Source organism: Lontra canadensis, unplaced genomic scaffold (genome assembly GCF_010015895.1).
Source record: "Lontra canadensis isolate GAN:19392208 unplaced genomic scaffold, GSC_riverotter_1.0 scaffold34, whole genome shotgun sequence".
NCBI classification, from domain to species: domain Eukaryota; kingdom Metazoa; phylum Chordata; class Mammalia; order Carnivora; family Mustelidae; genus Lontra; species Lontra canadensis.
The window spans coordinates 6,710,330-6,729,560 of record NW_022631028.1 but is presented as its reverse complement, the minus strand read 5'-3'; the positions used below and the strand labels follow the sequence as shown (position 1 = coordinate 6,729,560).

The 19,231-nt window shown below is 41.8% G+C and overlaps 1 pseudogene; it reads left to right on the top strand.

The window, feature by feature from the left end:
• The first annotated feature begins 18,553 nt into the window (after positions 1–18,553).
• LOC116873585 lies at positions 18,554–18,993 on the top strand (annotated as a pseudogene).
• Positions 18,994–19,231: the final 238 nt, after the last annotated feature.

Here is a 19,231-nt window from a genome sequence, read left to right as displayed (position 1 = left end):
GTTGAAAATCAGTGAATACCAATTCACTCATCACATAAAACAGTTTTAACTATTTTTCCTTTCTTCTTTCCTTCCTTCCTTCCCTCTTTCCTCCCTCCCTCCTCTCTCTCTCTCGCACACACTCTCTTTCTTTCTGAACCATGGCTCCAAATAGGCTCTAGGATAGATTTAAGACTTTGAACTTTCTTTTCTTTATTTCCCTCCCTTCCTCCTCTTCGCTCTCTAGCTGGACAGTTTCAAAGTAAATTATAGGCAGCGTATGCTTTACCCACAAACACTCTAGCTTGCATCTCTTAAGAATAAGGACACCCTCCTACACAAACACAATACCATTATCAAACCTAGATAATTATCAATAATTTCCTAGTATTTTTTTATACTCGGTTTATATTAAAATTTCTTGAATTATCTCCAAAATGCTTTTTATGGCTATGTTTTTCAAATGCAAATCAAGTCTCAGACTTTGCATTGTAGTTGTTATGTCTTTTTATTCTAGGCCAGTTTTTTTCCACCAGTTTTTTTTTCTTTAATAACACTGACTTTTTTAAGAGACCAAGCAAGCTATTTTACTGAAGACCCCACATTCTGAATTTGCGAGATCGTTTCCTTGTAATTTCTTTAATCTTTTTCTCTATTCTCTAAACCCTCAAACACTTTATTGTTAAATGTCTAATTCTTAAGTAAAAAGTACAGCATGTAAATAAATAAATAGCAAAACAACCCTCATATTTAATTCTGTTGCTAACTAATAATGTTTGTTCTGATGGTAGAAAGTTATCCAGGGCTTAAAGGAATGATAAACTGGTGGAGACATTCCATGCTTAGAACTCTTTGGTGTAAAAAGCTCATGTCTGACATTTTCAGATTTGGCCATGATTTTATTCACATGCGTCAGTTCTGGAGAGATTTAAGCCCATGTGTCTTTGAAAACAGTGCCAAAAACCCTTGAAAATCCTATAGCTTCTGCCAGTTGTGGCAAGTTTGGCTAGAAAATAGAGTGTTTTCTCTGCCATTTAAATGACACTTAAGGAAATCTTGGAGTTCGGTTCTGCTCTCAAAGTCACAGAAGAGCCCATGAGCTGCTCTCCATGACTAATAATGCTATTTTTACAAAACTAAACTTCTCTTTGGACTTTGTTTTATTGGCAGCATTTAACTAACTGCCCATATCCTGGCCCCACTAAATCTAGAAATCTCATGAAACAATGAACAAACGGACACCAACTCACTTTGTAACATGTTGAAGAACTAAAGAATAATTGTATATTCTAAATCTGATGCTAGCTAATGATGCAAAATGATATGAAAGTGGGGGAGTTGACATTTTGTAAGATTTGAGCCACATTCTAGTTGCTAAATATGCTTTTCATGGTGCATATTCACCAAACAGTAAGACTCCTATTTCTTTGTACACTTTGCTACTCCACCAAGCATATGTAGATCGGTTCATTTGGGCCAGATATCTAGGGAACATAGGGGTAAACCACAGTCTGCAGCCGCAAGAAATTTACTAATGGGGAGACAGTCACATCAACAGTTATTTCCAGAATGATGTGGTGTATCACACGATAAGGCAATGCGGGAGCACAGATGAAGAGTATGTAAGTGGGTGTGTCAGGTCTGGAAGGCTTCATGGGGAAAAAGATGATGGGTCACAGTCTCCAGCTTATATGAAGGTCCGAACCAGGGAGGGAGAAGGAAGTGGGCTCAGTCCTAGAACCAGGACCTGGCAGGGATTAGAAATCAATATGTGATACCCACTGCCTGTCTTTGAGGGACAAGAAACACAGGAGTTACAACACAACCTGGGTCTGGCCTAGAAGAACAAAGATTGCTACCTTGTTGCGATTACAAACAGGACGGGAGGGAGAGAAACAGAGACAGAGACATCAGACAAAACCTCCCACTTAAACGGATTTCAATCAGAGGAATAACATGGTCATCTATGTATTTTATGTAGTTTATTCCAAACCCTGAATGAGAGATGAATTTGTGTGGCTTAAGAATGAGCAGACCAACCAACTAGAACACTACTGAGGTCATTCAAGCAATGGGGGCAGAAGGCTGACCTTAAGCTAGTCTGGCAGAAGAACAACAATAAGGAGAAGATTTTGTCAAATCTTATGTTTGGGTGAGTTGATGTCTCTCAAAATTCAGTCTGCCTCAGAATCACCAGGAGGACTTGTTAACACAGATTTCTGGACCCCAACCTTAGAGTTTCTGATTTTGTAGGTCTGGCATGGGCCTCCCAATCTACATTTCTTTTTTTTTTTTTTAATTTTTTATTTATTGCTCAGAAAGAGAGCGAGAGTGCACAAGCAAGGGAAGCAGCAGACAGAGCGGGAGGGAGAAGCAGGCTCCCCACTGAGCAAGGAGCGTGATTAGGCACTCGATCCCAGGACCTTGAGATCATGACCTGAGCCAAAGGCAGACGCTAAATGACTGAGCCACCCAGGCATCCCCAAATCCACATTTCTAACAAGCTCCCACGTGGGGCTGATGCTGCCGGTTGTGGGAACCACACTGGAGAAGCAAGGATAGCATCTGCTGGCTTTTTCCTGCCTAGTCTTCCAGTGATCTTTAACTTTGATCTTTAACTTCGATGAACTCCTTCCACATCATTGGATACAGTCATGAGGGAACTGGCTGTCAAGATGTCTCACTCTCCCTATACCCCAACGAGCCTAATCAGATATGCTGTTTTATTCTGGAATTTGATTCCAGAATGAACCAAAGACTGAAAGCAGCTGATTTTACTCATCTTATCAGCCACCTCCCATGGAGATTCCCCATTCGTTTCTTCCCTGGTTCCTTCCCCAAGACCAATCCTTCAGCATTTCCTCCAAAATCACCTCCTCTCTTTCCATTTTACATACATGTTTGTTTAACAAGTGGTTTGTTTTGCTTAAGTTATCCAGAGATAGACCAAAACCCCCAGCTGATATTTAGGAAGTGAGGAAACCTGGGTAGAGTTGATTGTGTTTGTTTCCTACGACTGTTTCCTACTACTGCACATTTGGTGGCTTACAATCAGAAATTTATCCCTGCACAGTTCTGGAGGTCAGAAGTCCAAAATTAATATCACTGAGATGAAATCAAGATTTCAGTAGGGTCCTGGGGCACCTGTGGCCCAGCTGATTACGTGTCTGCCTTTGGCTCAGGTCATGATCTCAGAGTCCCGAGACTGAGCCCAGTATTGTCCAGTATTGGGCTCCTCACCCAGCAGGGAGTCTGCCTGTCTCTCTCCCTCTGCCCCTCCCCTCCTTGTGTTCTCTCTGTCTCTCAAATAAATAAATAAAATCTTAAAAATCTTAAAAAATATATTTCAGTTCGCTCACGATCCTTTAGGAGGCTCTAGGGGAGAAATTGTTCCTGGCCTCTTCTAGCTTCTGGTGGCCACAGGCAATCCCTGACTTGTGGCTGCATCAGTCTCTGTCACCATGGCAACCTCAGCAGCCCCCCTTCTCCCAGCCTCATTGTTGTAATGGCCAGGTGCTGCGGTCCACCTGGATAATCCAGAACAAGGTCCTCATCTCTAGAGCTTTAATTTAATGATTGGCAAGTGTCTTTCTTTCAAATAGGTCCCAGGATTGGAATGCAGCCATTTGAGGGTGAGGACTCCACTTTTTACCTTACTATAGTGATCAAGGATTTTCCTGGTTTGAGCACTAGAAGTCTTAGGCTCCAGGAATGGCCCAAACAATCTTGGATTTGTTTGTTTGCTTCTTAAACTCTTGGTATTAGCAACAAAGGTGGGGTGACCGCTGGTGAAAGCCTGGGACTTTCTGAGTTTCAGTCCCACATTCCAGGCAGCCTCTCAGTTCTAGGCAAACAGAATTGGTTGGTCACTCTAATTCAGTTTCTCTGTCAGTTTTAGAGCATTGGGCCAGGAAGGGCTGTCCTCTTTAAACTCTGTGCTAAAGCAAAGAAGACTACTGGGTAATTGCAGCACATGCCTCAGGCAAAATGAGCTTGGAGACATTTCAACAGAGCAACAAATCCAGTACATAGCCGTTAACTGCCGGTGGTCAAACTTGAAAGCAGGGCTTATTTCCCAAGAAAGACATGAGAAAAATTTCATAGGATGATATATACAATTAATAAATTGTAATCAGTGCTTTGAAACATCCTTAAGGAGAAGGTAAACAAATTGGGTGATCGTTGCAGGTGTAATTTGGGGCGAGTTTATAGCCTCATTTCTCTAGGTGTGGGCTCCTGCCCCCCAGGGCTCCCAATCAACCTTGGTATCTATTAGATACCATAGAATTTACAACTCAGACTCTCTGGGATTGAGGTTCAGAAATCTGAGCTTTAAACAGTCATTATAAATGTGCTTTACAGGGGCAAACAGGTGCCCCCAATGATTTTCTGCCCTGTGGCAGTCACACCTTTGTGTGACTTGAGTCCTGGCACACCTAGGACTTGCTTCTACCCAATCAAAGAGGGCCAGGATGATGCAATGTCATACCCCAAATTACGTTACATTGTATAAGTCTCCATTTTAACAGGAAGGAGAGACTTGTGTGTGAGAGAGCTACACAGAAAGAAGATAGGGGGATCTTTAGACCTGAGGTGGCCATAGCCGACAGCAGACAGCTAACGAGACCACCGTTCTCTCAATCCTTCCATGGCTGGGAGGGGAATTCTGCAAACACCTTGAGGGAGCTGGGAAGAAGCCCCAGGCAAGCCCGCAGCTGAGAATGAAGCCGCCGCTGAACTGGGTTGCAGCCCCCTGAAACTCGGGAGCGGTCAACCGGGCGAGGACATCCGGACCCAGATTCCTGTCTCAGAAACTGTAAGATAACAGTGCATTGTGTTTTAAGTCACTAAGTTTGTAGTAGTTTGTTACTCTGCAAAAGATAACTAACCAACACACTACCTAAAACCTGAGAATCATGGCACTAAGGTGGAGAGTGTGGGCTCTGGAAAAAAAAAAAAGATCTGCTTCAACTCTGAGGTCTGCCCCCTTCTCAGCCTTGTGACCTTAGACAACAGCAAAATCTCTCTTAAGCTTTTAAAATCTCTTAAATCTTTTTTAGAAGTTATTTATTTATTTATTTGAGAGAGAGAGCAAGAAAGTGAACAAGCGGCGGGGAAGGGCAGCGGGTGAGAGAAAAACAGACTTCACCCTGAGCAGGGAGCCCGATAAAACGCGGGACTCCATCCAGAACCCTGGGATCATGACATGAGCCGAAAGCAGCCGATTAACTGACTGAGCCACCCAGACTCCTCAAAGCTATTCCTTCTTAAGGATACATGAAACCCATGATGGGATAGTTAAACATTGAGATGAAGGGGTGGGGGGGGGAAGCCAAAAAAACAAAAACAAAAAACAAACAAACAAAAAAAACTGGGATTGTAGCACAATGTGCCAACCCCCAAGTTAGCATCCTGTGTTTTTTTTTTTTTAATTCAGAGCTCTAAGCATCGTTTAGAAGTCTGCTTATTTGTGTAACCATTTATTTAATGCCAAACTCCCTGTTCCAAAAGTATAGAGGTTCAGGAATCTTTTGTTGTTGTTGTTTTTTTAAGAGTGTCTCAAACCTATAACACAGTATTAGGCACAGGGGCACTTGAATATTTGTCGATGAATGCATGCATAAAAGAGGATGCAGGAAAGAAGCTAAGGAACAGGGGTGTCTGGGTGGCTCAGTGGGTTAAGCCTCTGCTTTCAGCTCAGGTCATGATCTTAGGGTCCTGGGATCGAGCCCCACGTCAGGCTCTGCTCAGCAGGGAGCCTGCTTCCCCTTCCCTCTCTCTGCCCGCCTTTCTGCCTACTTGTGATCTCTTTCTCTGTCAAATAAATAAATAAAATCTTAAAAAAAAATAAAGAAGAAACTAAGGAACAAGGGTATCATAATCAACTGACATTTACTATGAGTCGAGTGAAAATTCGAGACAATATTTCTTGGCTGCTAATGAGAAACAAAAAAGCAAAAAACAAACCAAAAGCCAGCAAAACAAAACCATACCAGGGCACCTGATCAATTACGCCAATCAGAACACGTTGCTCGTAAGAAGTACAACCATTCCTGGAATTAAGAAGTGATGAAAACCTCCTCAGGGAGGATAGCCCCGGATGCTGGCAGCAACTACCAAAACATCCTCCGTAAAGTAGGTGTCATCATGTTTCATGAAGCTGTTTCTGAGTGCTGTCCCATGACACACACTGATGCGCTCACGGATGAGCGCTGTTAGCCGACAGCAGGTGACCAGGTGTCTGCTGTTCTGGCCTGATGCAGAGTCCATGTTAGAGTATCTGTAAGAGCAAATAGTTGTATTCCCTGGCAATTCCCAACAGCCCTGACTCAGCCAGTGTATCCTACACTTGCGTGCTGAAAAGCTTTCAGACGTGCTGTGAAATTGTGTCCAATATCTGGAACACTACCTGTGGTTATAGCAACTGAACACTGAGCCAAGTGGGTCAGAGGACACCATGGAGAGGGAGGAACAATTGACTGGCAAGACTGAAGGAAAGAGGAGCCAGTGGCTGCTGGAACCAGCTCCAGAAAACAGATGATGCTCATGTCTTTCCAAGTTCATGCTCAGGGACTTCATGTTGTTGGCTTAAAAGCAGCCTTGGTGGGAGTATTCACACTACAGAAGTCATCTGAAACTACACATTAAGGTTTTCTTTTCCCCTCAGTGAGCTGATTTACCAGTACCCCGCTGGAAGTAGCTTAAAGTGAAGCGTGGACTGGATAAAGGCTGGAGGAGGAAGGTGTTTATTCCATATATGAGAGCACGGGTAGAGTGAGAGCATGGGTAGAGCTGAGGGGGGTTCTCTTCACATGGCTCTAGAGCACAGAGGAAGTCAGGTGAATAGCTTGTTAATTGAAGACCCTTGTGTACACTGTACACTGTAAGACAAGGTTGTACTGTTGCGGTGGACAGTGTTATAATTGTTCACGACTTGTTTAGTGCCATTTTGAGCCTTCTAATTCCTTTGAATTAGGCTGCCAAAATTTCCATGCCAGCGAAGTCTCCCGGCTCCCCAGGACTTGAGGAAGATGAGAGAGAAAACAATTGAACAGTGACCCACTCACTAAAAGGACACGCACTCCACGATAAGCCTAAAGCAGTAGGCGCAGATCTGTCTTTCAGCTGATCTCAAGTCCCCGGTGTTTCTTGTTGAAAGAGAATCTCCTTGTCCTGAGGTCTGATCTGGTTTATCAAGTGATGTGTTTCTCAAACAACATGGCTTCTCAGCGCGAGCCAACTACTTCATCTGGTGTGAACCACAGAACAGCCATCTGTTCCAGGGCTGGAAGCAAAACTGACGGTTGGCCCTAATGATGGATAGAATAACACTGTACCTTATGATAACTTCAGGGGATTTTTGGTGGAGATTTTTGACTTTACCCAATTTTTAAACCTCTGAATAAGACATGATTCCTTGTCCTGGAGGGTAGGCAGAAAATCCCCAGCAGGATCTTGGCCTACAAAGTAGCTGTTGTATTTCTGGGTGAACTCAGAACCGCATGACTCAGGAAACCCAGCTGGAGGTAGGGTCCTTTTAGCGTCCTCAGGTGAAAGTTGGGAGAACTATGGAAAATCTGTGCTTGAACGGAAGACCGTGCCATTACCACACAGAAGAGAGTGGGACGGATAATCCTTTCAGGTAATCAAAGCTTAAGGTGCCTACATTGCGAAGTACCACCTTGCTCACCAAAAAAAATTCAGCATTTCATTATATAACTGTCAGTGTAGATATCAATACCCTCACACAGGCAGCAAAGTCAGTTTCCTTTTCTTTAGTTCCCTGACTGGTTTTCACATGATTGTACAATATGCAGACATTACCCAGGGATGGTATTCTATATATTTTCTATCATATACTCATTATACTGGCCTAAACAGGACTTCAAAACAGGATCGTCAAACACGCCCATCTACAGGAGAGGATTTGGTACCAATGAAGACAGAAAGTGCTGGCTGTGGCCTCCAGGTCCAGAGAATAGCAGACAACCAAGATTGTGGAGAAGAATATTTATGTCATAATTTTTTACCTTTCGTATCTCTTCCTATCTTTTCTGCTTGCCTGGCACTATTTAACAGAGAGAAAACGGGCAAAATGATGTGTCCAAAATGGCCATTCAGTACCTATCAATTACAATATTGATTTTAATGACTCCCTAGAGTGTGTGGAGGACTTGATATAAATTTTAGTTACAGAGCTCCCTGACCGATTAAAATACTTTAGCCACCAGAGGCCTCTGGAGGAAAAAAGCAACCTAAAATTTTCCATTCAATTTAAAAGTCCATATCCCCAACCAGTACACAGTCTTCTTGGGGTGGGGGTGCCCTGCCTGGTTTTAGGATTATGGATCTGACTGGGCTGGTTGAAGAATATTCATGTAGCACCAAGGGATCTTGTGGGCTCACAGAGGGACAGGATTTCCTGTCTCCATAGGGGAGAGAAAGCAGGTTCTGAAGGGGAGATCTGAAATAAGGCAGCTCTAAAGGGACTATGAGAACACCGCCTCCTCTGTTCCTGGGAGGTCGGGAAACCGCTCTTGATTTCTGGGGGTAAGAACCAATCGTGGGTAGGCAGAGAGTGAGACAAAAACTCAATTTAAACAATATTTGACTCATGGTGTTTAGAAACAATATTAGGGATAGCTAACATTTATTACAACGGCTTTCAAGCTTTTTGACTGTGCTTCTGGTGACAAAGGCATTTCTCAGGATCTATGAACATAAATATGAATATATACAAAGCCAACCTATGTTTCATAAAACCATACACTGACGTTTTCTATTCTGTGTTTCTAAATGCTGGTTATGACCCAACCAATTGATTTCATGACTCACTAGCACATTGTGGCCTGCCGTCTCAAATACCGATTTATTGTGTGCATGTGATGAGCAAAGCAGTGAAGACCTAGATGATGGCACTGTGCATAAAATGGCTCTAGAGTCAGACTCCCTAATATTTGAGCCCTGGCTCTGCTGCCTACAGGCAAGTTTCTTCACTGTGCCTCGGTTCCCTTGTCTGGAAGGTGTCGTTAATATCTCAGGAAGCTGCTGCGATGATTACATTAGATAATATGAATATTTATACATATTTATATATTATATAAATAATTAAATTATATAATATATATGAAACTCCTAGATCAGTACCCAGCACATAGTAAGCATTCCATAGATGTGGACTCCTTTGTCATTTACCTGTGGCCACAATAGTGCAATGATAAATCATCCCCAAACTCTAAGGCAAATTTATTTGGTTCATAATCTAATGGGGTTTGGGATCTGTGAGGTTTAGCTGGCTATTGGCTGACTGGCTCTACTCCATGTGTCTCACCTTCCAATAGAAGAGCTCATCCTCCAACAGAAGGCATGTCTTGTCATGGTGATGGAAGAGAGAGAAAGCCATAGCAAGTTTAGTCCCCCAATCATCAAGTCTGGTAACATCGACTGGCTAGAAGAAGTGACAAGTCACAGTGGGAGGTCACTACAGTCACAAGGTTAAGGGCATGGATAGGTAGGAAGGGATGAAAAGTTAGGGTCTTTGTTTTGCCATTAACCAGAGGTATGATGATGATTGTGGAGTCTCTCTCTTTCTCTCTCAGGTTGGTGCTTTGTATAAATCTGGTTAATCTGTGTAAATCCTGACAATAATCTATTACTACAATAAAGATTCTTGATTGCAAGTGACATAGGAACAATTTCAAACAAACGTTGATTTAATTGGGAAGCAAACCATTTAAGGTTACTTAACATATCCAAGCTGTGGCAAGGTTGGATATGGGGACTCAAATGTGATCTTGGATGCTCTCTTTCCATCTCTCAAATGTTCCATCTCAACTTCAACCTTGAAGTTCTTTATAGCAATTCCAGGTTTAAATCCTCCTCATAGCTTGCAACTTGGGTAACCAACCACCATGATGTGTCTAGGATTGAGAGGTTTCCTGGGTTGTGGGAACCTCAGTGCTAAGACTGAGCAAGCTCTGAGCAAATACGGAAGAATTAGTCATCCTACTTGCAATTCCAGAGGTAACGAAGACATCTTCCCAATGGATGAGGCAGAAAAGTCCTTTGGTGGTCCCTCATTAGCTGGGCCTGGATCATATGTCTATTCCTGAACTAATGATCATGACCAAGAAGATGGAGCATCTACACAAGATTAGGTCATTTTCTAACCTATTTTGGGGTTAACTCTGAATCTTATAAAAAGTGGGTAGAAGAGAAAGATAACCAAAGGGAAGGATCCAGGATACACAATGAAAGTCACTTAAATACTGTTGTCCCCATTTTATAGACAAGGAAATAAAGTCTCTGAAGGGTTGAGTGACTTTCCATGGTCACATTATCAAAAAGAAAAACTGAGCCAAGTTTTGAACCACGGTCTCTCTTCTGGCTTTAAAGCCTATATTCTTTCCAGTGCCCAGGGCTGCTTGCCTAAAGCAGTCACAATACAAATTTCCTCAAAGCCCAGTGTAGCACTCAAAAAACAAAACTATACTTACTAAAATAGTGAGAAACTGTAAATACCCTACTTTGAAACTCACAGGGGGAATATACAGAAATAAAGGCCCCTTGTGGAAAATTACTCCCCAAGAATTTTTTGCCAACATATGAACAACTCAAAATTGGACAACTTAAAAATTCTTTTCACTGAAACATGAACAATTGGTTGCACAAATTAAAAGATTTTTAGGTGGGGGGCCTGGATGGCTCATATGGTTAAGCATCTGCCTTCAGCTCGGGTCATGATCCCAACCAAGGTCCTGGGATCGAGCCCGGCATCGGACTCCCTGCTCAGTGTGGAGACTGCTTCTCCCTCTCTCTCTGCCATTCCCCCCAGCTTGTGCTCTCTGGCTCTCTCTATCTCTCTGTCAAATGAAAAAAACAAATAAGACCTTTATAAAAAAGGTTTTTAGGTGGTTTTCCCATTTGTGCAGAGGTACCAGAAAAAGCCCTCCATCCCCCATAACCACTGAGGGAGATGGAGAAGGATTGCCATTAGACACATTTGTGTCAAGCTCACGTTCCATTGGCTCCTTACAGTTAAGAAACCATTTCCTGCCCCCCACCTCCCAGAGCCATAGACCACATTCAGCCACAATCTATCCCTTTTGAGTATGGAGATACTTTGGATCATCCCTATTTGGGGATCCCAGAGAAGGAGGACCGAGAGTCCTGTTGCTTAGACTAAGAGAAAATAGGACTCTCCTTGTCCATTCTTCATGGACCTCTCTAGTCCTTGCCCAAAATAACCCTCCAGCCCTTCTGAGAGATGAGCATCGGCCAGAGCTGACAGTTGGTGGTTTGGGCGGCGCAGTCTGGACATGCTGGAGAAACACCACATGGTTCATCCCAACCATGCTGAGTTTGCCAGAGTAAAACTGGCCAGCACTCCGTGTATGAACTAGAATAAAAGAACAAATGGTCTTCATGTCCTCTGTGGGTTCTAAAAACCACGGCTGCTTGTCACAGCCATGAATCATGAACAGTGTCTATGGCCGGAAGACAGATGAGCCTGCTAAACTGGATGGGAGAAATGACAGGTCATTGTTCTTTCCAGTCTCGACGGTGCACAGAGCAAGTCACTCCACCAGCAGCAGAGGTGAAGATAAATAGCTCCGGCCTGAGTGTTTGTCTACTGAAAAGAACCGAGAGTGGTAAGAGAGAGGCAAAGTAATTGTCATGGAGACAATGTTTTGAAAAATAATACGGGAAAACCCTTACACACCCCACTTCATTGTTTTATCCAGTAGTTGTATTAAAATAAAAAAAAACAAAAACAAAAAAACCAACAACCAGCATTTAGTTATCAAAGGCATTGAAAACTATAAAAATGTTGGTGAGTGAACAAAAGTACCCCTTAACGTGAAAGTTCTATAAAGTAATAGAGATCCAAGAAGAAGTAGAAAAATATTTTTTGAGCACCAGCTCGGTGCCCATCCCCTTATGCTTCTATTTATTTATTTATCCTCACCTACTGTGAGGTAAGCCTCACATCTGAGTGGTACACGGGAGAAATTACACACACACAGGGTAAAACTCCTAAGAGCACACAGCTAGTAAACAGGGAACTAGAATTTGCCTCCATGGTTGTTTGACTGAAATCCCATGAAAATACAATTCAAGAGTCAGGTGATTTGTTCTTGTAATGGATCCTCATCTTTCCAACTGCTTCTTTATCTTCCTGTCCCTGGGGTTGCTAAACAGTAGTCTGCAGATAAACACAGCTGGCTCAGTTGAAGAACATTCTGGAAGCATTTTATTGTGTGTGTTCACTATTCTCCGTGGCTTTCTTCAAAACCCCCGCAAAGGTGAGATCGCACGTGCCACGTAACAGCCATGACTGGGCAGGTAAAAACTTCATCGCGACCTGTGTCCCCCAGCAGGGACTTTGGAGAACAAGTGTTCCCTTTCAACATTATTAGCTGGGCCAGTCAGGATTGCCACTGTCAAGCATGGACGACTACTTTTTTCTTTGCCAAATCAGGGACCGAGGGTCCAAAATATTAATGACAGTGCAAAAATCGCCTGCAGCACACTACACGAGCCTGTGAAGACCACCACAGTTATTCCTTCTGTTTGTAACAAGCAGCCATGAGACGTGTCAAAACAGAAGAATAAAAGCCATCTGCACTTAGGAGCTGATGTTAACCCATCCAGCTACATGTGTACTATAGGATATAATGGGTCTCATTGCAGGCAAGTAAGAATTTAAGTCCTATTCTCATTAGAGAAGGCAGCAGTGGATAATTTGTACCTATAAAGGTAATTGAATGTGTGCATATAATTTCCTTCAGAGCCTCTGCCAAAAGTATGTAGAGTCTAAGAATAAAAAGCTATTGTGGATGTTAAAAGCTTGCTGTTGGATGAGATAATTCTATAATATTAATTCTATTGGGTCAGCTTCCTTGTTTTGCAGTAATAACCTAAAACATGTCCTTTAAAACTTACCCGAGGCCAGAGCTAGTCCTTTTATGAAAAACAAATTAGGCTTCTTGAGCTTAGACTGTATGGTGTCTGGAGACCTGAAGCAAATTTCAGACCTCTTGTTTTTCCCTAGGACAGTACATGACTAAGGTAGGCTTTTAATCAATGTTTATAGAATGAATGAAGAAATGAGACATTTGTGACAGTTTATAAATTTAGTTCAGTAGGTACCACTTATTTCTTCTTAAATTATTAAATCCTATTTTGTGGGGGAGCCTCTAGGTAACTCACACAAGACTGACACCTCTTCCAGTGATGTTTCTTATGTAAAGATGTCTGGTGTTTTAGCTGGATCCTGAAGACAAAGCCATGCTGAATACAAACAGCACATATCCACATCTCTCCTGTATCCTTGGCAGACATTTCTGTCAACACCAATTTCTCCCTCGCCTCAAGACCCTTCACAGTCTGGCCATTCTGGAAGCTCCCCCCAGTTGACTGGATCTGGCAAAATAGATCAAACTACTGACTCTCCTTAAGCTGGGATTTCCTTTTGGGATAGAAAAATGAGAGTTTATCTAAATGCACATAATAAAACCGATGGGTGAATTTCGATTTCCTACCCAAGATGAGATTCTACTGGCAACACAGTTCTCTTACAAGACAAAGTTATTTCTGTTGTTTCATTTTAGGAGTGGAACAAGGTTAGAACTGTGGGGTCTGCTTGACCCGTCCAATCTCTTACAACCAGTTTCCAAGTGGTTCGGGGTTCTTAATGCAAAGTTGTTCCTGCTCATTGTGAATGGGGCATATCGTGAGATACAATAAATACACTGTAATGACTAGATGCTACTATTTCTAAATGTGCAGTCTACTACAATGTAACCAGGAGACAGCAAATAATACCAGAATAATTATAGAACTTTAGAACTGAAGAGGCCTTAGCAATGACCTTGTTCAGCAGTTTGCAAGCACTCTTGGCTTTGGGACTCCTTTTCAGGCATGAACAATCTATTTCAGGCCAGTGAGAGCCTCCTAGGCACATTGGGAACAAATTGATTGGGAGAGATAAGATGTCTTCCTGTGGGACTGCAAACTCAGGGGATCATGTAAGCTGGAGCTGCTGTGAGACAACTCTTTAGGCTTCAGAGAAAATGTCATCTGCAGAATGGATTCAACCTACTGAGAAAACCCAACTGAGTGCTGTAGACAGAGCATCAAAGACCTCCAGTGGTCTTCTAGATCCATCCAGCCACTCAGACATGTTAGATAACCCTCACTGGTTCACTTCTGAGGTACATGACTGAGTAAATACACTTTTATTTGATCTAGTTTGTGTGAAGATTCCATTGCAATCCAGGATCTTAATTTATATAAATATCCACATTATAGGGTTCTTGTCAGGATTTGATCTAATTCATGCAAACTACTTAGCACGGAATGTCAGACTCCATGATCCTCATAGCTCAGCTGATTGCGAAAATGAGCTCGATGTACCATCCCACCTTGTGGGGGTGGTAGCTTTGTTCTCCTCCTCCTTCCTCCACTCTGACTCTGGGCTCTCCTGTGTGATTAGTTTTTCTAATGGGATTTTAGCAGACATGATGCAAGAAAAAGTTTGCCATGGTCTTGGGCTACTGAGCTTGCAATCTCTCTGCTATCACCATTGGGAAGGCAAGAGGTAGTTTCTTAAAGGTGAGATTCAACGTAGAATCTGGAACCTAATTTATAAACCGTTTATATTCTGTTTCATTAAAAGTATGGGTCTAGCTTGAACTTTGAACAGATCCTTTAGCCATGGGTGATTTCATAACAAATCATGGATCAAGCATTTGAAAAATCCTGGTTTGCTGAGTTATGCAGACCTTCCAAATATTGCACATCTCATTAAAATATCAAAAATCACGTACATAAATATTGCCATCAGTCTCATTAGAAAAACACATGATGTCAAGCTCACAGTGGTACTTTTACAATTTTCCAAAATTCCCATTTGCACTTGCAACTTCAAGTGGGCAACACGTATTGTCAGTTGTTTTCCTCGAAGTGACAATCTCACTTTGTTCATTTTGAAGAAACGGTCTGCCAATATCCAAGTCTGAATAACCGTAGTTTGTCTGTCAGTAGCTTTTCAAACCGAGATTCTGCTCTGTGAAAGAAAGCAGTTAGCTGAGCTCTTGACTCAAACAGTTGCCCACAAGCAATTTTCCTCAAGACAATCATAGTCTTCAAAATTCAGCAAAAATATTTCCTGTGTACTTTTCATTCTGTCACATAGAATACTGAGGGCTGGTCTTTGGTAAAATTAAAAATTTGATTCATCAAGAGCACTCTTAATGAAACTGGCATTTATTTTTATTTTTAGATTATTATTTGTTCCTCGGAGTGCCTATCAGTGGAAAAATGTAACGACTGTGAGAAGTTTGGCACCATTGCTTGGATCCTTGCTACAGCCCAGCAGTCTGAACCATCATTGCTTTTGAACCAGGCACAAAAGGGTCAAAACCCTTGTTCCAGGACTCAATCGTGAAGTCCCAAGCATTATTCAAAATTTGAATATTTCAGCCCTTTTATGCATCTGTTTGCTGAGCATTCACAGAAAAAGATACTATGCGACGATGAGTCGATGCTGCTGGAGGGCTACAAGCAAACTGGCAAGCCCAGCCCATCTTCAGATTCACCCATTTGCAAAATGTAAGTACAATTTGGTAAATGAGATATTAATGCAATCTTTATGTTTGCAACTAAATTTTTAAGTCATTGAGTTACTGTTTCCCTGGAATGTGACACTGTGGCTGTTGTTTTTACAGACTTTTCATGCAACGGGCATGGGGCATTGTCAACTGGACAGGATTTATTTGTTTATCAGGTGTTGTATGTGCTTCTCAAACCAAGGAAATGCTTACCCTGAGAGATGTTTCAGGAGCTGCTTTGCTTCTAGACTGACAATCTGTATCGAACAACTTTTGACTTTTAAAGAGTTTTTCACATCTATGGTTAAAATACTCGATTCCTTTTTCTTTAAACTTTTAATGATTGGTCTCAAAGTGATGTCTCAATTAGCACCCAAATTTTGCATATAATAATATCTGAAAATCTTCTGTTGTATAAGGCACAGTGAGGTCATTGATAACATCTATAAAGATAGCTCACATTATGTGTTTGTTATTTACACCTTTGCCTGTTTTGTGTTTTGCAATATAGTTTTCCCTTCTTGAAATGGAATTCTCAGGGATATCAGCTTCATTTTTTCCAACATTTTTAGACATACTTGGTGTGGTTGTGGGTTCAGAAAGCAAGCCTTTTCATCTCCCTTTTATAAGCCGATGATCCATCTCTCAATAAAGAAAATAAATGTTTTTCATTTCAGAATAAAATAAAAATTCTGAAATAATTTTGATAAAAATTTGAGTCTGAAAAAATTATAATATTACTCCAAAATAAGACAAGTATAATCTAGGGACTTCTAGGTTTCCCAAGAGCCTTTCAGTAAACTACCTTTTAGTTGTGTCTTTGTGTGTATACAAGGAAAATTCAGGGATTTCAAAATTTGTTGGATGTCAATGAGGTTATGATAGTGAGAGCATTGTAGGAGTATTGAAAACAATCTGAGTTCATCTCTGAAAAGATATATACTTACGCCTTTCAACCTATTACCTTTGAAGAGTGCCGACAGCACAAAAATATCCAGCCTATATTCTGTTGCCTGTTAAGAGGGATGACGCCATCACTCATCCTGTAGTTTGGAGAACTATTTGTGAGAGAACGACTGTAAAAGACAAATGTGTTTTAAAATTACTATAAAAGTAGTTTTGACCCCGTAGACTATACTTTGAGGATTACTCATATTTTCGAGATAGAAAAAGACACAGGCAAAAAAATGTGCTTATCCAAATTGGTTCCACAGGTAGAATTAGCATGTCAGTCCCCTGTCAGTCCAGAGTACCTTCTTTGTCTCTGTTTCTGTCTGAGTCTCTCTCGTCATCCTTCTTGTCCTACCATTCCGCTTAATTATAAGTCCCACCAAGATAGAAATCTTCATATTCATCTGTGTGTATCCCAGCACTTAGTAACTAGAGCAAATTGATAGTAACTGATTTGTTATGTTGGATTCAAGATTGGGTGATAGAGATTGCTTTTGTATACTCACATGAAAATCAAGCCTTGGTTAAAATAACCATATATTTAGAGATAACCTAAGAGTTCCCCTGCTTCAATCTTTGGCCACAACATACAGTCTTTCTGTCTTTGTTTTTAGTAAAAATGGTTTCAATTACCAATGAGGGACTCTAGCTGAAACTAACTTAAACCACAAGTTAGTTTGCCGACAGTCCAGTGATGGGTCTGGCTTCAGGAACAGGTGGATCCAGGAAATCAAATAATGTTGCCAGACACCACCACTGGTCAGGTTTCATTTCTCTTCTTGTGGCATTTTGGCTTCATTTCTAGAAAGATTCCTTCTACAAGTAAGGGAAGAAAACTTGCAGCAGCCTAAATCTTTATTCATACCATTTATAATTCAAAAGAGAGAGACATGCTTTCTCTCAGTTTTCATTTGTCAAGTCACATGGAAGGACTTTTATTAGTGCTTTCCGAGTCTCACATGCCTACCTCTGGATGAATTACTACGGTTCAGAGGATGTGGTTCTCTGATTGGCCCAGACTTGAATATATGCTCACCTCTGAAGGCAGAGATTAAATAGACCACCCTGCTGACAACCCTTCTAACTTTTCATGGAGTGAAAGTTGATGTTAAAGAAAAAACTGTTGAATTTAATTCACAATATTTTTTTTACAAATCTACATTATTAGAGAATGCAAAAGAAAGGAAGAACATGAAACAATCTGAAATGTTACCATACACAGAGATTGCAAGAGAAAAATCTGTATTTTTCCAGTTTTTCTATGAACTGGAAATGAAAAAAGAAGACTTCTTTTAAATTTAATATACATTCAACCATTTCTTCCCATTCTAAAGTATTCTTCCAGAATGTAAGTGCAGTGATTGGTTCAGAGAGCAGTCTTGGGAGATCTTCTAATGCTTACAAACCTCCCTCTTCCATAAAAGTGATTTAGGTCTTCTTACAGGTGAAGTGACTAGTTTCTCTGCAGTGTACCTTAGTGTTTACAGGACAGAACTTGAGCATCTCATGAAAAGCCTTCACTTCCCTATTCACAAAAATACATTCACATTCAAATACTGAATTTAGGGAAAGAATACAGTCACATCAGCACCCGCTTGGACTTGGAGAGGTTTGAGAGACAGCCCGGTTGGAGGCCTTTCTCAGTCCCGCCATGTGGCTGTGGGGCCAGAACTGCACGTGTCCATGAATGCTGGGAGCGGTGAGCATGGTGCCAATCCGACTTACAATCTCTGATTCTTGTTACTTGTTAAATAATGGAACACTTACCATCTGTAGCAGACGTCCTTGAAGTGATGCGGAGCCAATAGTTCCTAGGAGAAACACTGCATGAAAATTTCTTTCTTTCCTTGCACAAATATAGCAGAATGCTAAGAACATCAGTGGAAGTTTTCCTAGTTCAGCCAGGGAAATGGGTGCATTGCATGTGTTGCATTGTTAGGCAGGATTCACTTAGGGGTATGCTGGTAAATGTTTATCAATGAATTTAACTGCTTTCCACCATCTTTCCCTGCCGCCATACTGTCCTGAGCATAAATGCCCTGGCAGATACTCTCAAGAGCATTAACAATGCAGAAAAGAGCCACAAACACCAGGTCTTATGAGGCCACGCTCACAAGTCACCATCTGGTTTCTCACTGCGATGATGATCCACAGTTACCTTGGCAGATTTGAAACCACGGAGGAGCACAGAGCCAGGAAAACGGTTGTGAACCTCACGGACAGGTAAAACAAGTGTGGAGTGATCAGCCCCAGACTGGATGTACAACTGGAAGAGCTGGAAGAATGGCAAAACAATCCACTCCCATCCCTCCTGTTTGGTTTCATTGTCCTGACAACTTCTGCTGCCATCATGGACCACAAAGAAGCAAGACGAAAACACACAGGAGGGAAAACCCTGGGATTTTATGTGCAAATAAAATGCCTCAGTGGACACTGGTGCTTCAGTTAGTCACTTTGAACTTTACAGCAGAGTAGCAAGTGCACCTGCAGCCATGTTCAGCCTTTGTGTTAATTGGGGGATGTTGCTTCCCTGAAGTGAACAAGGAAGACTTGACTTGGGATGACCCACACCATCACGCTCATGGCTCACCAGCAGATGCTTAAATCAGGATTGGGGTCCAGGGCTGGGGTCCAGGGTTGGGCTTGACGCTTTCCCTTCTGAAGTCTTAACTTACGTTAAGTCTGGA